The sequence below is a fragment of the Neoarius graeffei genome, chromosome 11 (genome assembly GCF_027579695.1).
Source record: "Neoarius graeffei isolate fNeoGra1 chromosome 11, fNeoGra1.pri, whole genome shotgun sequence".
Classification (NCBI taxonomy): domain Eukaryota; kingdom Metazoa; phylum Chordata; class Actinopteri; order Siluriformes; family Ariidae; genus Neoarius; species Neoarius graeffei.
This window is the reverse complement of record NC_083579.1, coordinates 61,761,707-61,774,746: the sequence shown is the minus strand read 5'-3', so window position 1 is coordinate 61,774,746 and position 13,040 is coordinate 61,761,707.

Genomic DNA, 13,040 nt, shown 5'->3' with positions numbered 1-13,040 from the left:
ACATATCTGTGAGTGGCAAAAGTATGTGAACCTTTGCTTTCAGTATCTGGTGTGACCCCCTTGTGCAGCAATAACTGCAACTAAACGTTTGCAGTAACTGTTGGTCAGTCCTGCACACCGGCTTGGAGGAATTTTAGCCCATTCCTCCATACAGAACTGCTTCAACTCTGGGATGTTGGTGGGTTTCCTCACATGAACTGCTCGCTTCAGGTCCTTCCACATTTCCATTGGATTAAGATCAGGACTTTGACTTTGACATTCCAAAACAAAAACTTTATTCTTCTTTAACCATTCTTTGGTAGAACGACTTGTGTGCTTAGGGTCGTTGTCTTGCTGCATGACCCACCTTCTCTTGAGATTCAGTTCATGGACAGATGTCCTGACATTTTCCTTTAGAATTCGCTGGTATAATTCAGAATTCATTGTTCCGTCAATGATGGCAAGCTGTCCTGGCCCAGATGCAGCAAAACAGGCCCAAACCATGATACTACCACCACCATGTTTCACAGATGGGATAAGGTTCTTATGCTGGAATGCAGTGTTCTCCTTTCTCCAAACATAACGCTTCTCATATGTATGTAGTGGAAGTTCATTATGTCTAACTATTAAAGCTATTTTAAGTTCGTTTCTTAAGACAAGGATTTTTTAAGATGTTACCTTGTTGACAGTTTTGGCGGGAATCTTCCGCCTTCTTCAAAACAGTCCTGTTTTGAAGAAGGCGGAAGATTCCCACCGAAATTGTCAACAAGGTAACATCTTAAAAAATCCTTGTCTTAAGAAATGAACTTAAAATAGCTATAACACTTCTCATTTCAACCAAAAAGTTCTATTTTGGTCTCATCCATCCACAGAACTTTTTTCCAATAGCCTTCTGGCTTGTCCACATGATCTTTAGCAAACTGCAGACGAGCAGCAATGTTCTTTTTGGAGACCAGCGGCTTTCTCCTTGCAACCCTGCCATGCACACCATTGTTGTTCAGTGTTCTCCTGATGGTGGACTCATGAACATTAACATTAGCCAATGTGAGAGAGGCCTTCAGTTGCTTAGAAGTTACCCTGGGGTCCTTTGTGACCTCGCCGACTATTACACGCCTTGCTCTTGTTGTGATCTTTGTTGTTCGACCACTCCTGGGGAGGGTAACAATGGTCTTGAATTTCCTCCATTTGTACACAGTCTGTCTGACTGTGGATTGGTGGAGTCCAAACTCTTTAGAGATGGTTTTGTAATCTTTTCCAGCCTGATGAGCATCAACAGCGCTTTTTCTGAGGTCCTCAGAGATCTCTTTTGTTCGTGCCATGATACACTTCCACAAACACGTGTTGTGAAGATCAGACTTTGATAGATCCCTGTTCTTTAAATAAAACAGGGTGCCCACTCACACCTGATTGCCATCCCATTGATTGAAAACACCTGACTCTAATTTCACCTTCAAATTAACTGCTAATCCTAGAGGTTCACATACTTTTGCCACTCACAGATATGTAATATTGGATCATTTTCCTCAATAAATAAATGACCAAGTATAATATTTTTGTCTCATTTGTTTAACTCGGTTCTCTTTAAATACTTTTAGGACTTGTGTGAAAATCTGATGATGTTTTAGGTCATATTTATGCAGAAATATAGAAAATTCTAAAGGGTTCACAAACTTTCAAGCACGACTGTACATACATACATACATACCGTACATACAATACAAAACAAACTACGAGCAAGAGTGAAGTGATATTACAGCTGTTGTGAAGTGACACGATGGCTGATAATTCTGGTTATGTGAGTACTGTACATTACCAGCTGCAGAAAGGGCACGGTATGTGGAGAAATTGGCTGTGATAGATGGGTTTGACCCATATGATAAGACTCGGGGCAAGGGAGAATGAAAACATAAGGAGGACCTGACACCAATTCTGCCATCTGTTTGCTACCCAGACATTGTAAACTATTGCAATCTGTATTCATGCTGTTATGGATTTTTTTTATTTCATAATTTATTTTTAATTTACTGCTTATCTGTTTTTATTTATATATCTTTGAATTATTTGGACATGGGGAAAAACTATATTTAAAATCCAAAGAGGGATGGAGGGAGGAAAATTAAAACAAAAGAAAGAAATGAAATATATAACATAAATGTGATAAAATTAAGGATGTTTTTATTCAGTAAACATTTAAAAAAAATGTTCAACACTCTAGCCTAGTGACTTACCAGTAACAAAATGGTCTGAACATATTCTGTACTGCTGTAGACTTGAAGTATTCAGATCCGCTCTGCATAAAGCAGCTAGATACTCTCTCTGTCTCCTGGCAGAAAGCTCCTTGGTTTGCTCCCCTTGTGTCTCAATCACAGCTGGTATTCTGAAGAAAGACTTCTTTTCACCTTTCCCATCAGCTTTGTTAGAACACCCTAACACAGCAGAAAAGTTTTAGCCTGGGCTCGCCCATCCTAAGTGTGACGCAACACGAGGGCCTGTTGCGAGCTTAGTCTGGCAAGGCAAGCTATCTACAGCTCTTCCAAGCTCCTGAAAAATCGGGAGCCAATCAACTTTGAGCATCTCCAACGGCCCTGGGTAGCGGCGTGTTCAAGGCACTGACGTAGTAGAACTGCAACCGGAAGCCATAGATTGTTTACAGAATCTATGCTGGAAGCGCTTCATTCACTAGAAACATTACGAACATGGAGCAAGTTCTCATTGAAAACGGAGCAAAGAGCAGCCCTGGAGGTATTTATTGAAAGGAAGGACGTTTTCACCTTGCTCCCGACCGGCTTCGGTAAGAGTTTAATCTACCAGTTAGCCCCGTCGCGTCACATACGTCAGAGGAAAGAGTGATGTGATTGGTTTAAGCTTCGTCACAGCCTTTTCTGGCTTCGACCAGTAGCAAACTGAGGCATTTCAGGGAGGTGGGTCAACCACGCACTTTGGGAAACGGTTGGGCTTAATATCTTTGCCAGACCAAATGCTCGCAGAGCTTTGAAGTCGCGTTAGCCAGACTACAAAAGTTTACCATTGTAGGTTTTTGATGAATCAAGTGCCTCGTGGGTTCACATACCGCACGCTGCCGTTATTTCCCCCTAATGACGAGTTTGTTGGTCTTCCAATATGGCGCAGGGTTTGTTTACTTCCGGTTTCGGGTGACGTCAGTGCAAAGGGTCTATAGTGTGCCTTGTTCATGTAGTGCATGCTAGACAAAGAGCATCCTGATTGGTTTACAGACATCCCAAATTGCGGCATGACTTTTTTTCCCATCAGCGGGGGGTGTCACGACACCTCCCTGAAATTAGTTTCTGCAGGTTAGGATGTCTGATATTGAAAACAGTGCAGACTTGCACATAACACAAACCAGCAAGAAAACGAGTCAAACAATAATATGTCTACAAGTTCTAGCTACGACACGAATAAAATTATCGTTATGTTTCCCAGCATAGCCAGGTAGGCAGGCATGCGCGGTTCAGGCGGGAGCTGTATGTTATTAGGCCTACTTGCTGTAACGTTACGTTCCTGAGGCTGGCAGAGTTGTTAAGAGAAGAAGAGAACTTAATTCGCAGTGAATGATACAGTGAACAAGAGATTGTAAGTTGATGTCAGTCATTGTTAATTGCTTAACGTTACCTATGTTTATCTAAGGGGAAGAAAATGTGATGTAGGCTACTTGTCCCTTTTAACATTATGGCAGCTAAATTGAACTTTATGGAAAATGTTAGCCAATATTAGCGTGAACAGTTAAACTTGACAGCTTTCTATATTCTGTCCCATCTGTGTATTGGTATGTTCTTCAACTATTGCGAGTGAAAACTAAATACCATTAGTAGCAATAGTTATGGCGAGAGAAGATGTGTCCTTTCAATTCATTGGCTAGATGGATATACGACGATTTTTTTAAAAGAGTGAGTGAGGAACAGGAGAGTGACCAGGGAGCTGATGCTGAAGAGGTCTGCGTGATCAAGGTCAGTAAATGTCAACAGAGAAAACCGGGCCGAGTTCAACCAATGCACCGTTTTGAGACGGTTTAGCACCGGTTTGATCTAGGCCACTAATTGAACGAGGTAGCCTATTTGGCCGCAACGTAGTAGCCCACAACGCTTTCCTCGAGTTAAAGATGACAACGCGTTGCATAAGAATGGAAACTGTAGGAAAACATTGTGACCGCATTGGCCTTTGCAATAGGCTTCTGAGTTTGTTTTCTTTTGTTTGGTGGGTGTGTCAGAAGTCACCATATCGGCACTGATGTGCAGGCCATCAAAAACCCACCGAATTAAAAAGAAAAAAGACAACATGCACAGTAGGCTATCCACCTCCAGTTGAATGATATAAGAGTGAAAATAAAGTAATCCCCATATTTATATGCCTTAATCAAGCTTGGATAAAAGCAAATGGCAAGCGATGGCCCACTCAGCTGCTCCTGTCTGATCAACGTCTTTAGTGCACATCTGTTTCTGTTGAATTAACTGTCTTGCATGGCATAAACTAGCCCCTTATTTCATATTCAGTTCTGGCCAACTTGACTTGTATTCCCTGTCTAGGCTATAGTCTTAACTAGTCTCGTTGGATGTTAAAGATAGGCCAGCTTACATACAGTAGGTCTACACAACAAAATATTTAATGAATTAATGATTATTTTATAATAATTTAATTTAATGAGAACAGTCATAGGCTACTGTAGGCCTCCTGTACATTGCCATGTCAGATAACAGATTCTGATAAATGTTCTTCAAATAATGAATAATTGATGAAGCCTATGTAGGAGCAATAAAAAAAATTTTGGCGCGCACGCACATTACTGAACACACTCCTGGGGCTAAGCCCCCCGTATCTCTCAATCCTAGTGACGTCTATGCATATACATATAGTACCAGTCAAAATTTGGACATGCCTAATCATTCATAGGTGTTTTTTGTTTGCTTGTTTTTGCTTTTTTTAAAAAACTATTTTCTACATTGTACCCATATTGGAAAGCTGTAGATAAATCTTATAAAATTTGTATGTCCTTTGTCTGAAACTTGTATGTAAAGCATACAACAGTGAAACCAGATATAAGATCTCATCTCATCTCATTATCTCTAGCCGCTTTATCCTGTTCTACAGGGTCGCAGGCAAGCTGGAGCCTATCCCAGCTGACTACGGGCGAAAGGCGGGGTACACCCTGGACAAGTCGCCAGGTCATCACAGGGCTGACACATAGACACAGACAACCATTCACACTCACATTCACACCTACGGTCAATTTAGAGTCACCAGTTAACCTAACCTGCATGTCTTTGGACTGTGGGGGAAACCGGAGCACCCGGAGGAAACCCACGCGGACACGGGGAGAACATGCAAACTCCGCACAGAAAGGCCCTCGTTGGCCACAGGGCTTGAACCCGGACCTTCTTGCTGTGAGGCGACAGCGCTAACCACTACACCACCGTGCCGCCCAGATATAAGATCCTTAGTGAATTTTGAACAAAATGAAACTTGTATGATTTGCGTTTTTATCAGAACAATATATGACAGTAATGCAAAAGTGGCCACTTTCAGGAGCAAGTAATATTCCTTATATGATGCACAATACATGAAACATAAACTGAAGGTGATGGAAAGTTATATTTTTTTATGTTTCTTCTATTTCTTTTCCATATGGGTAGAACAATACTGAAAACATCAAAACTAGGAAATAACATATGGAACATATGTAGAATTATGTGGTAAACATAAGTGTTTAAAAAAAGAAAATGTTTAATATCTTAGATTCTTCAAAGTAGCCACCATTTACTTTTGTGACAGCATTGGCATTATCTTAATCTTATCTTAACAACTGTGCCTCATCAAATGTTAATAGAGGTTTTGCACCATCACATGACCTCATAGCAATGGTAACTACACTGCCATGACAGGGGGCACGGTTGTAGTGCTCCATTCAGCTGTGTTAGTTGTTGTTGATTGGTATGGGAAGGTTTTCCTGCATTTTTTTTTTTTGATATGCAGATCATTCTGAATGAAACAAAGACCTCAGATTTTTAAATTTACCAAAAGTAATTCATCATCAAGGAAAAAATAACTAGAGAAAATTCTAAACATAGAAGGAGAAAAATGGGGAAAAAACTTTCAGCAGGACTCTGTGTCGAACAGAGAGGTCAAAGACCGAATGGTATGCTCACTTCATTTCCACAAAGGTAAGAATTTAAAAAAAATTAATTTCAGAACTGCAGCATGGTGCTCATTCTTATACAGTGAAGTGAGCATGAACAACACAGATGCTCTGCAGAGCCTAACCTTCACTGAGACTTAAAAAGTGCATTTACATTTGGGGATCCTTCAAAGCTTGTGGTGCACATGCTTGGGACCCAGTCATTATGGGAAATACCTGATGCTGATTTGAGCACAATTTGAGTTCAGAACGATTTGCACATTCAAAAACACAGCAAAACCTTCCCATATCGATCAGTAACAACTAACTCAGCTGAATGACACACTACAAGCGTGCCTCCTGGCATGGTGGCATAGTTACCGTTGCTATGGGGTCACGTGACGGTGCAAAGCTTCTATTAGTTGAACTTCTTGCCTTTTTAATGTGTTTTAGCCTATTGAACAGTAAATAGCAAATAATGCAAAGTACAGTAAATAACCCTATTCCACAACTGTAGCAATCCATATTATGTCAAGAACTGCTCAAGTAAGTACAGAAAAACGACAGTCCATTGTTAATTAATGAAATTACTGTTCTACTGTGAACTACTTGTTGTATGTTCTGAATGACAATGAAGTTCATTTTGATTTTGACTTCAGGACAACAACTTTTCCAGGGATATTTTGAAAAGACGATGCAAAACCACATTCTGCACACATTATAAAGACATGGCTATGGAAGGAGAGGGTGTTCGTCCCCTCTGTCCTCAACAGAGAATGCGTGATGAATTTTGAAACAAGAAATATGACAGTAATGACCCTGTACTGTTGCACACCTTAAGACCTGTTTGCAGGAAGAACTGGACAAAATAACACCTGAAACACTTCATCACTTCATGCCTTCTGTTCCTGAACATGTTTTAAGTGTTGTGAGAAAGAATGGCAACATTATAAAGGGGTAAATGCTTTGAAGTCCCAAGGTTTTTTTTTTGTGTGTGTGTGTTCATTCATTCATTCTCTGTACTGCTTATTCATTGCGGGTCGCAACTAAGCTGGAGCCAATCCCAGCTGACATCAGGCGAGAGGTAGGGTACACCCTTGACAGGTCACCAATCCATCGCAGGGCCAACACAAAGACAAACAACTATTCACACTTGCATTCACACATATGGGCAATTTAGAGTAGCCAGATGAGCCAGGATTGTGGGAGGAAACCCACACAGGCATGAAGAGAACATGCAAACTCCACACAGAAAGGCCCCAGTCAAGCATGGGACTCGAACCCAGAACCTTCTTGCTGTGAGGCAACAGTGCTAGCTACTGCACCTGAAATGTGTTGCAAGAATTAAAATTGAAATGTCTTTATTTAAAAAAAAATTAATGAGGTAAAACATCAAATAATATGCTGTTGTATTGTTTTGAGTGCAATACACAGTATTTGTAAAATTATTTACAAATCATTGTTTTGGTTTTAATTTTCACATACTGTCCTAATTTTTTCTGATTTTTATAGCACAGGAGTGCCATAAAAAATAAATTTGCCAATGAATAAGAAAATAAATAAATGTTGAAAAAGAATAACAGGGTTCCCGCGGGGTTTTAAAAGGTAGTAAAAGGTAGTTAATTAAAATAGGCTAAATTATGGCCAGTAAAAAGTAGTAAAAGGTAGTAAACGTAATCTGACGTGGTAGTAAATTTTTTTTGACCCCCATCCAACTGGGCCTATGTGTTTTCTAATTCGTTTAATTAACCTGCATGCCATAATATCCATAAATTACTACATTTGGGCGAATTTATTTTTATGTATCGAGGAGGACCGCAGTGAGGAGTTGGTGGCGCATGCGCATTGAATTCCAATAACGGTCGAATCCAGTATAAATTTATACCAGAGATTGTTTAGTACGAGACTGACTTTGTTTATACGGCTCTAGTCGAATCTATCTGTTGACCCGACTGGCGACATCTGCACGAGAATTAAACAATGGGGAAATGCAAATTTTCAGACCTCTGGCTGGAGGAACCTGATTTTAAAGACTGGCTAAAGGCGGTAGATGGCAATCGGCGAGAGGCGTTCATTGAAAAGTTGATCGAAGAAAAGGTCAAACAACTGAGGCACATGTAATGCGTTGTGTGCGCGCGCCATTTGAGGCATCCAAAATGTGATGAGCAAATCTGTTGAACTGTTCAAATGATTTAAGATTAACCCTCTAAAACACTGATCTCTGGGAGGAAGGTGTTGACTCTGCCCACGGGCCTTCGCGACTACAGGACTGGTGCAAATGACTATCTTAAGCAAACTTGGCAATGTGTTGAGAGACTGCCAAAATAGGGCTTGGGTTATGTGTTTTGTATCTTTAGGGTGTGTGTCTTGTCTTTGTCATGTGCACCCATGTGTGCGTGCGCCTGGTGCGCTTTGTGTGTGTGTGTGTGGGTTCGTGTTTGCCATTTGACCTGATCTAAATGTAATGAGTTGATGTACCTAAGCACATAAGATTTTTTGTGCAAATCTGTTCACCTGTTCAAAAGATTATTCCACAAACAAAAGGTTGGCCATCTTGAAAGTGTTGGCCGACAAAATGTAATCAGATCTTGTACCTAATGTGAAGTGTTGACACACAAGGTTTAGTGCAAATCTGTGTACCCGTTAAGAGGTTATGGGCCACAGTTTCACAGTTCAATAAAATTATAACTTATATGTGGAAGTTTGTTTTCTTTTATGCAAATATGCATTACTCCATGTGTAGCCCTAGCAATGGGAGGTTCTATTATGCGTCCAAAGGGAAAGAGTTACACTACCGGTACGTTCAGATTTTCTTTCTATCTTGTCTCATCAATCCAACTCTTTGGGTAGAGTTGTCACTAACTTATATGTAGCACATTCACTTGGACTAACACACACTCAAAGATTACCTTGTTAAATTGTGAGAAAATGTCCAAATCCAAATTGTCGCTGTGGTAGTAAAAAAAAAAATTGTGAAGGTAGTAAAAAGGTAGTAAATTCAACATAAAATATCTGTAGGAACCCTGAATAAGAAAATTAATAAAAACCCAAAGATTAGTTCAGTGTTGCTGACATCAAATTCAAAATGAGCTTATATATTCTTAAAAAAAAATCTCAGTTCCGACATTTGATATGTTGTCTTTGTACTATTTTCGATGAAATATAGGGTTTCCATGATTTGCAAATCTTCACATTCTGTTTTTATGTTTTACACGGTGTCCCAACTTTTTTGGAATTGGGATTGTATACTGTAATACTATTATTTTAAAATTTCTATTCCTGCATTTATTTTCATCTCATCTCATTATCTCTAGCCGCTTTATCCTTCTACAGGGTCGCAGGCAAGCTGGAGCCTATCCCAGCTGACTACAGGCGAAAGGCAGGGTACACCCTGGACAAGTCGCCAGGTCATCACAGGGCTGATACATAGACACAGACAACCTTTCACATTCACACCTATGGTCAATTTAGAGTCACCAGTTAACCTAACCTGCATGTCTTTGGACTGTGGGGGAAACCGGAGCACCCGGAGGAAACCCACGGGGAGAACATGCAAACTCCGCACAGAAAGGCCCTCGCCGGCCACGGGGCTCGAACCCGGACCTTCTTGCTGTGAGGCGACAGCGCTAACCACTACACCACCCCATTTATTTTCATATTCTTTTTAAAATTTGTATTCATTCTCTTATTCTTTTTCAACTTTATTCTTTTTTATGACACTCCTGTGACTCCATAGTATATAGATCTATAATGATATACAGATGCTGGAGATATACAGATGCTGAAGATGATTTGTGCATAATCACACAGTATTTAGCAGCTCCGCTTTAATCATTTAGCAAAGAAAGAAAGCTGAAGTAACTGTCAGTAGTCACAACAATCTGAAACATGCTAATATCAGACTTTAAATGTGGCACTGACATAGTTAAGTCAGCAAATTCGTTCCATATAGGATGCCACCTCAAGAGCAACAACAGCTCATCCACGAAGAACCAAATTAGTCCATCTGGAATTATCATGATTAGTAAATCTGTCATCAGTTAGAACCCAACAGAAGCTGGGATTTTACTAGGTTTGACGAGCAGCAAACTCTTTCGTACTTGGTTCCATATAAGACATTAGAACCCTGTACTCATTTCACTACAAGGCAGAGCCTGTCTACATCCCACAACAGCGTCTGATGGTTTGATTGACCTACCATTATAATATTGTCCAGTCCAGACAGACAGACAGACAGGTGGATGGATGGATGAGAGGAACTAGCATTTTTAAAATCTCTTTTTAATGATTACCATTTGATTTACCATTCTGTATGTCTCTAAAGATTACCATTTTGCTGTCTTTGCTGATCTGGTATTACCATTAATGCAAGTGCACCCAGACTAAAAGTCTAACTTTGATGTCTTTGAATCTAAATTTGAATTTATCTCCTGCATGTTCCACTGTTCCTGTTGTTGTTGTTGTTGTAGTGACATAATGAAAATAATGCATTAAATGTGTTAAATAAAGTAGCCAAAAGTGTGTGTGTGTGTGTGTGTGTGTGTGTGCAGGCTACTCAACACTGTCCTCAGATAAATGGTTGCAAATGGCCCATTGTATGATTTCCAAAACTCTTTCTGAGTTACAAAACTCCCACTCTGCATTTTGAATCCATTAGTAATTATTTTATTTGTACACTTCTATTCAGTGGCCTCTAAATGATAAATATATGGAGTTATTCATTAGGTAGTACAATTCTCCCCCACAGAATGGGTATCTAGACCTCTGGAGAGTGTGTCAGGTTTTTATAACTACTGTGTTCTTGGATATCCTTTTGTATCATAACATGACTTGTCCTTGTTTGTCTAATTCCTTATGATGGATTTAAAAGAAAAATCCAACCTTAACATTTTACATATTAATCTTTATAATTAACATACCAACTTTAATGACATACAAGATTTATTTCATTATGAAATTCTGAGTTACCTTTTTGGTTTATTTAAAATTAGTTTATTGACATTTTGGTCTATTTTTACTTTTGTTAAAGGTTTCCTACATTACCCACAATGCCATTCGGTTACCCGCCGAGATTGATGCCATTCTCTGTCGTATGCACAACTATGTTGTAGAGCTGCAATGCATTCTGGTACTTTGAGTCCAACCTTTGTATCTACAACTTTGGATACATTGGCTTTCATATTAATATGTTGTTGAACACCGAGAATTGGTGTGTGAGAAAGCAGCTCTTGCTCTTCTTTTTTTTCCTTCTGTTAAAGCAAGATGGCCTTTTGATTTCATAAAATTGGTGAAATTTAGTTCCCTCTGAAATTTGGTCATTGTGATATATGTTTATTTCTGTAATATCTCACAAAATATCAGGCCATTCTGTGGCTGGGAAGTTATTTAATTTGAGGGGATTCCCGAGCAAATAATGTGCATGAAATTGCTCGCTTTGCGCAGTCAAGCAGACAGAGGAAGTCTGTGTTTGCATGCGCAGGTTTACCTTTGACCGTGCACTGACGTTGTTGTCTATGTTGTTGTCTACTGTCTTAGTGGCTGTATTTGTAAGACTGATTCAGTTTGTAGTGATGTGAGGGTCTTGATGGTTTGTCTAATGTGTAAACACTTTTCTGTTACTGTTGTTTGTTTGTTCTGTTTCTGTTATGTTTGTTTGTCTTCATTGTATTTAACAACCTGACTTTTACAAAAGTTGGTCACATGGGTCTACAAACATCATGCCTAAGGACTGCAGTTGAAAATTAGCCTCTTGGCTAACACTGGCGCATTTACAGTTCTGTTGATTAACGTGCAATGTCCTTTCATCTCATCTCATCTCATTATCTCTAGCCGCTTTATCCTTCTACAGGGTCACAGGCAAGCTGGAGCCTATCCCAGCTGACTACGGGCGAAAGGCGGGGTACACCCTGGACAAGTCGCCAGGTCATCACAGGGCTGACACATAGACACAGACAACCATTCACACCTACGGTCAATTTAGAGTCACCAGTTAACCTAACCTGCATGTCTTTGGACTGTGGGGGAAACCGGAGCACCCGGAGGAAACCCACGCGGACACGGGGAGAACATGCAAACTCCACACAGAAAGGCCCTCGCCGGCCCCGGGGCTCGAACCCAGGACCTTCTTGCTGTGAGGCGACAGCGCTAACCACTACACCACCGTGCCGCCCCACAATGTCCTTTTAAATAAATAAATGAAATGAAAATGACAGTTATATCATTTTGTCACTAAACAAACAGCTGATCACACTGAGGTGCTCGCTGACCGCTGATATTTATTAGTTTGGTCCTGCATTTCCTTTCCTTCGCAACATAACGTGTTTTCTTCTCATTTTCTGTTACTGTAGTCGGGCTTTCACGTTTTATTCGCACAATCCTCCATTTTTCTCTCCTGTTTCAAATTCGTATCCCAAAATTCCTTGCACAAACGGGAAAGTCCACCATGTGATGCATGATGTAGTATCTTGAATTGGGTCATGGTGAAGTAGTGGAGAATTTAGGGTCACGTGACCCTAAATTTATTAATTGTTCTATTTTTTAAAAACAAATAAAATTGGAAGTCTGTGATTCGAATTCAGTAGCTTTCAGTCCACTAAACAAAAATAATTGGGTGTCAGGGAAATTCTTTTTTTATGACCTACACTTGAAAAACCTGAAAGACAGTCTACCATTAAATGCCATTGTAATTGTGCTCGTGATGTCTCCCTGTGACGTCAGTGCGGCACACAACAGTTAACTTTTCACAGAAATAATAAAAATACATTATTAAAAATGGTATAAAAAATCACTAAACATATAGTGAATATTTCAATATAAATATATTTATTGTGTTTTAGATTAGATTTTGTCCCTTTAACTAGGAAAGGACATTATGTGACTGTATTAATTAGTTACAGTGATTAGCGATTTTTCTTTATTAAATAATACAGACATT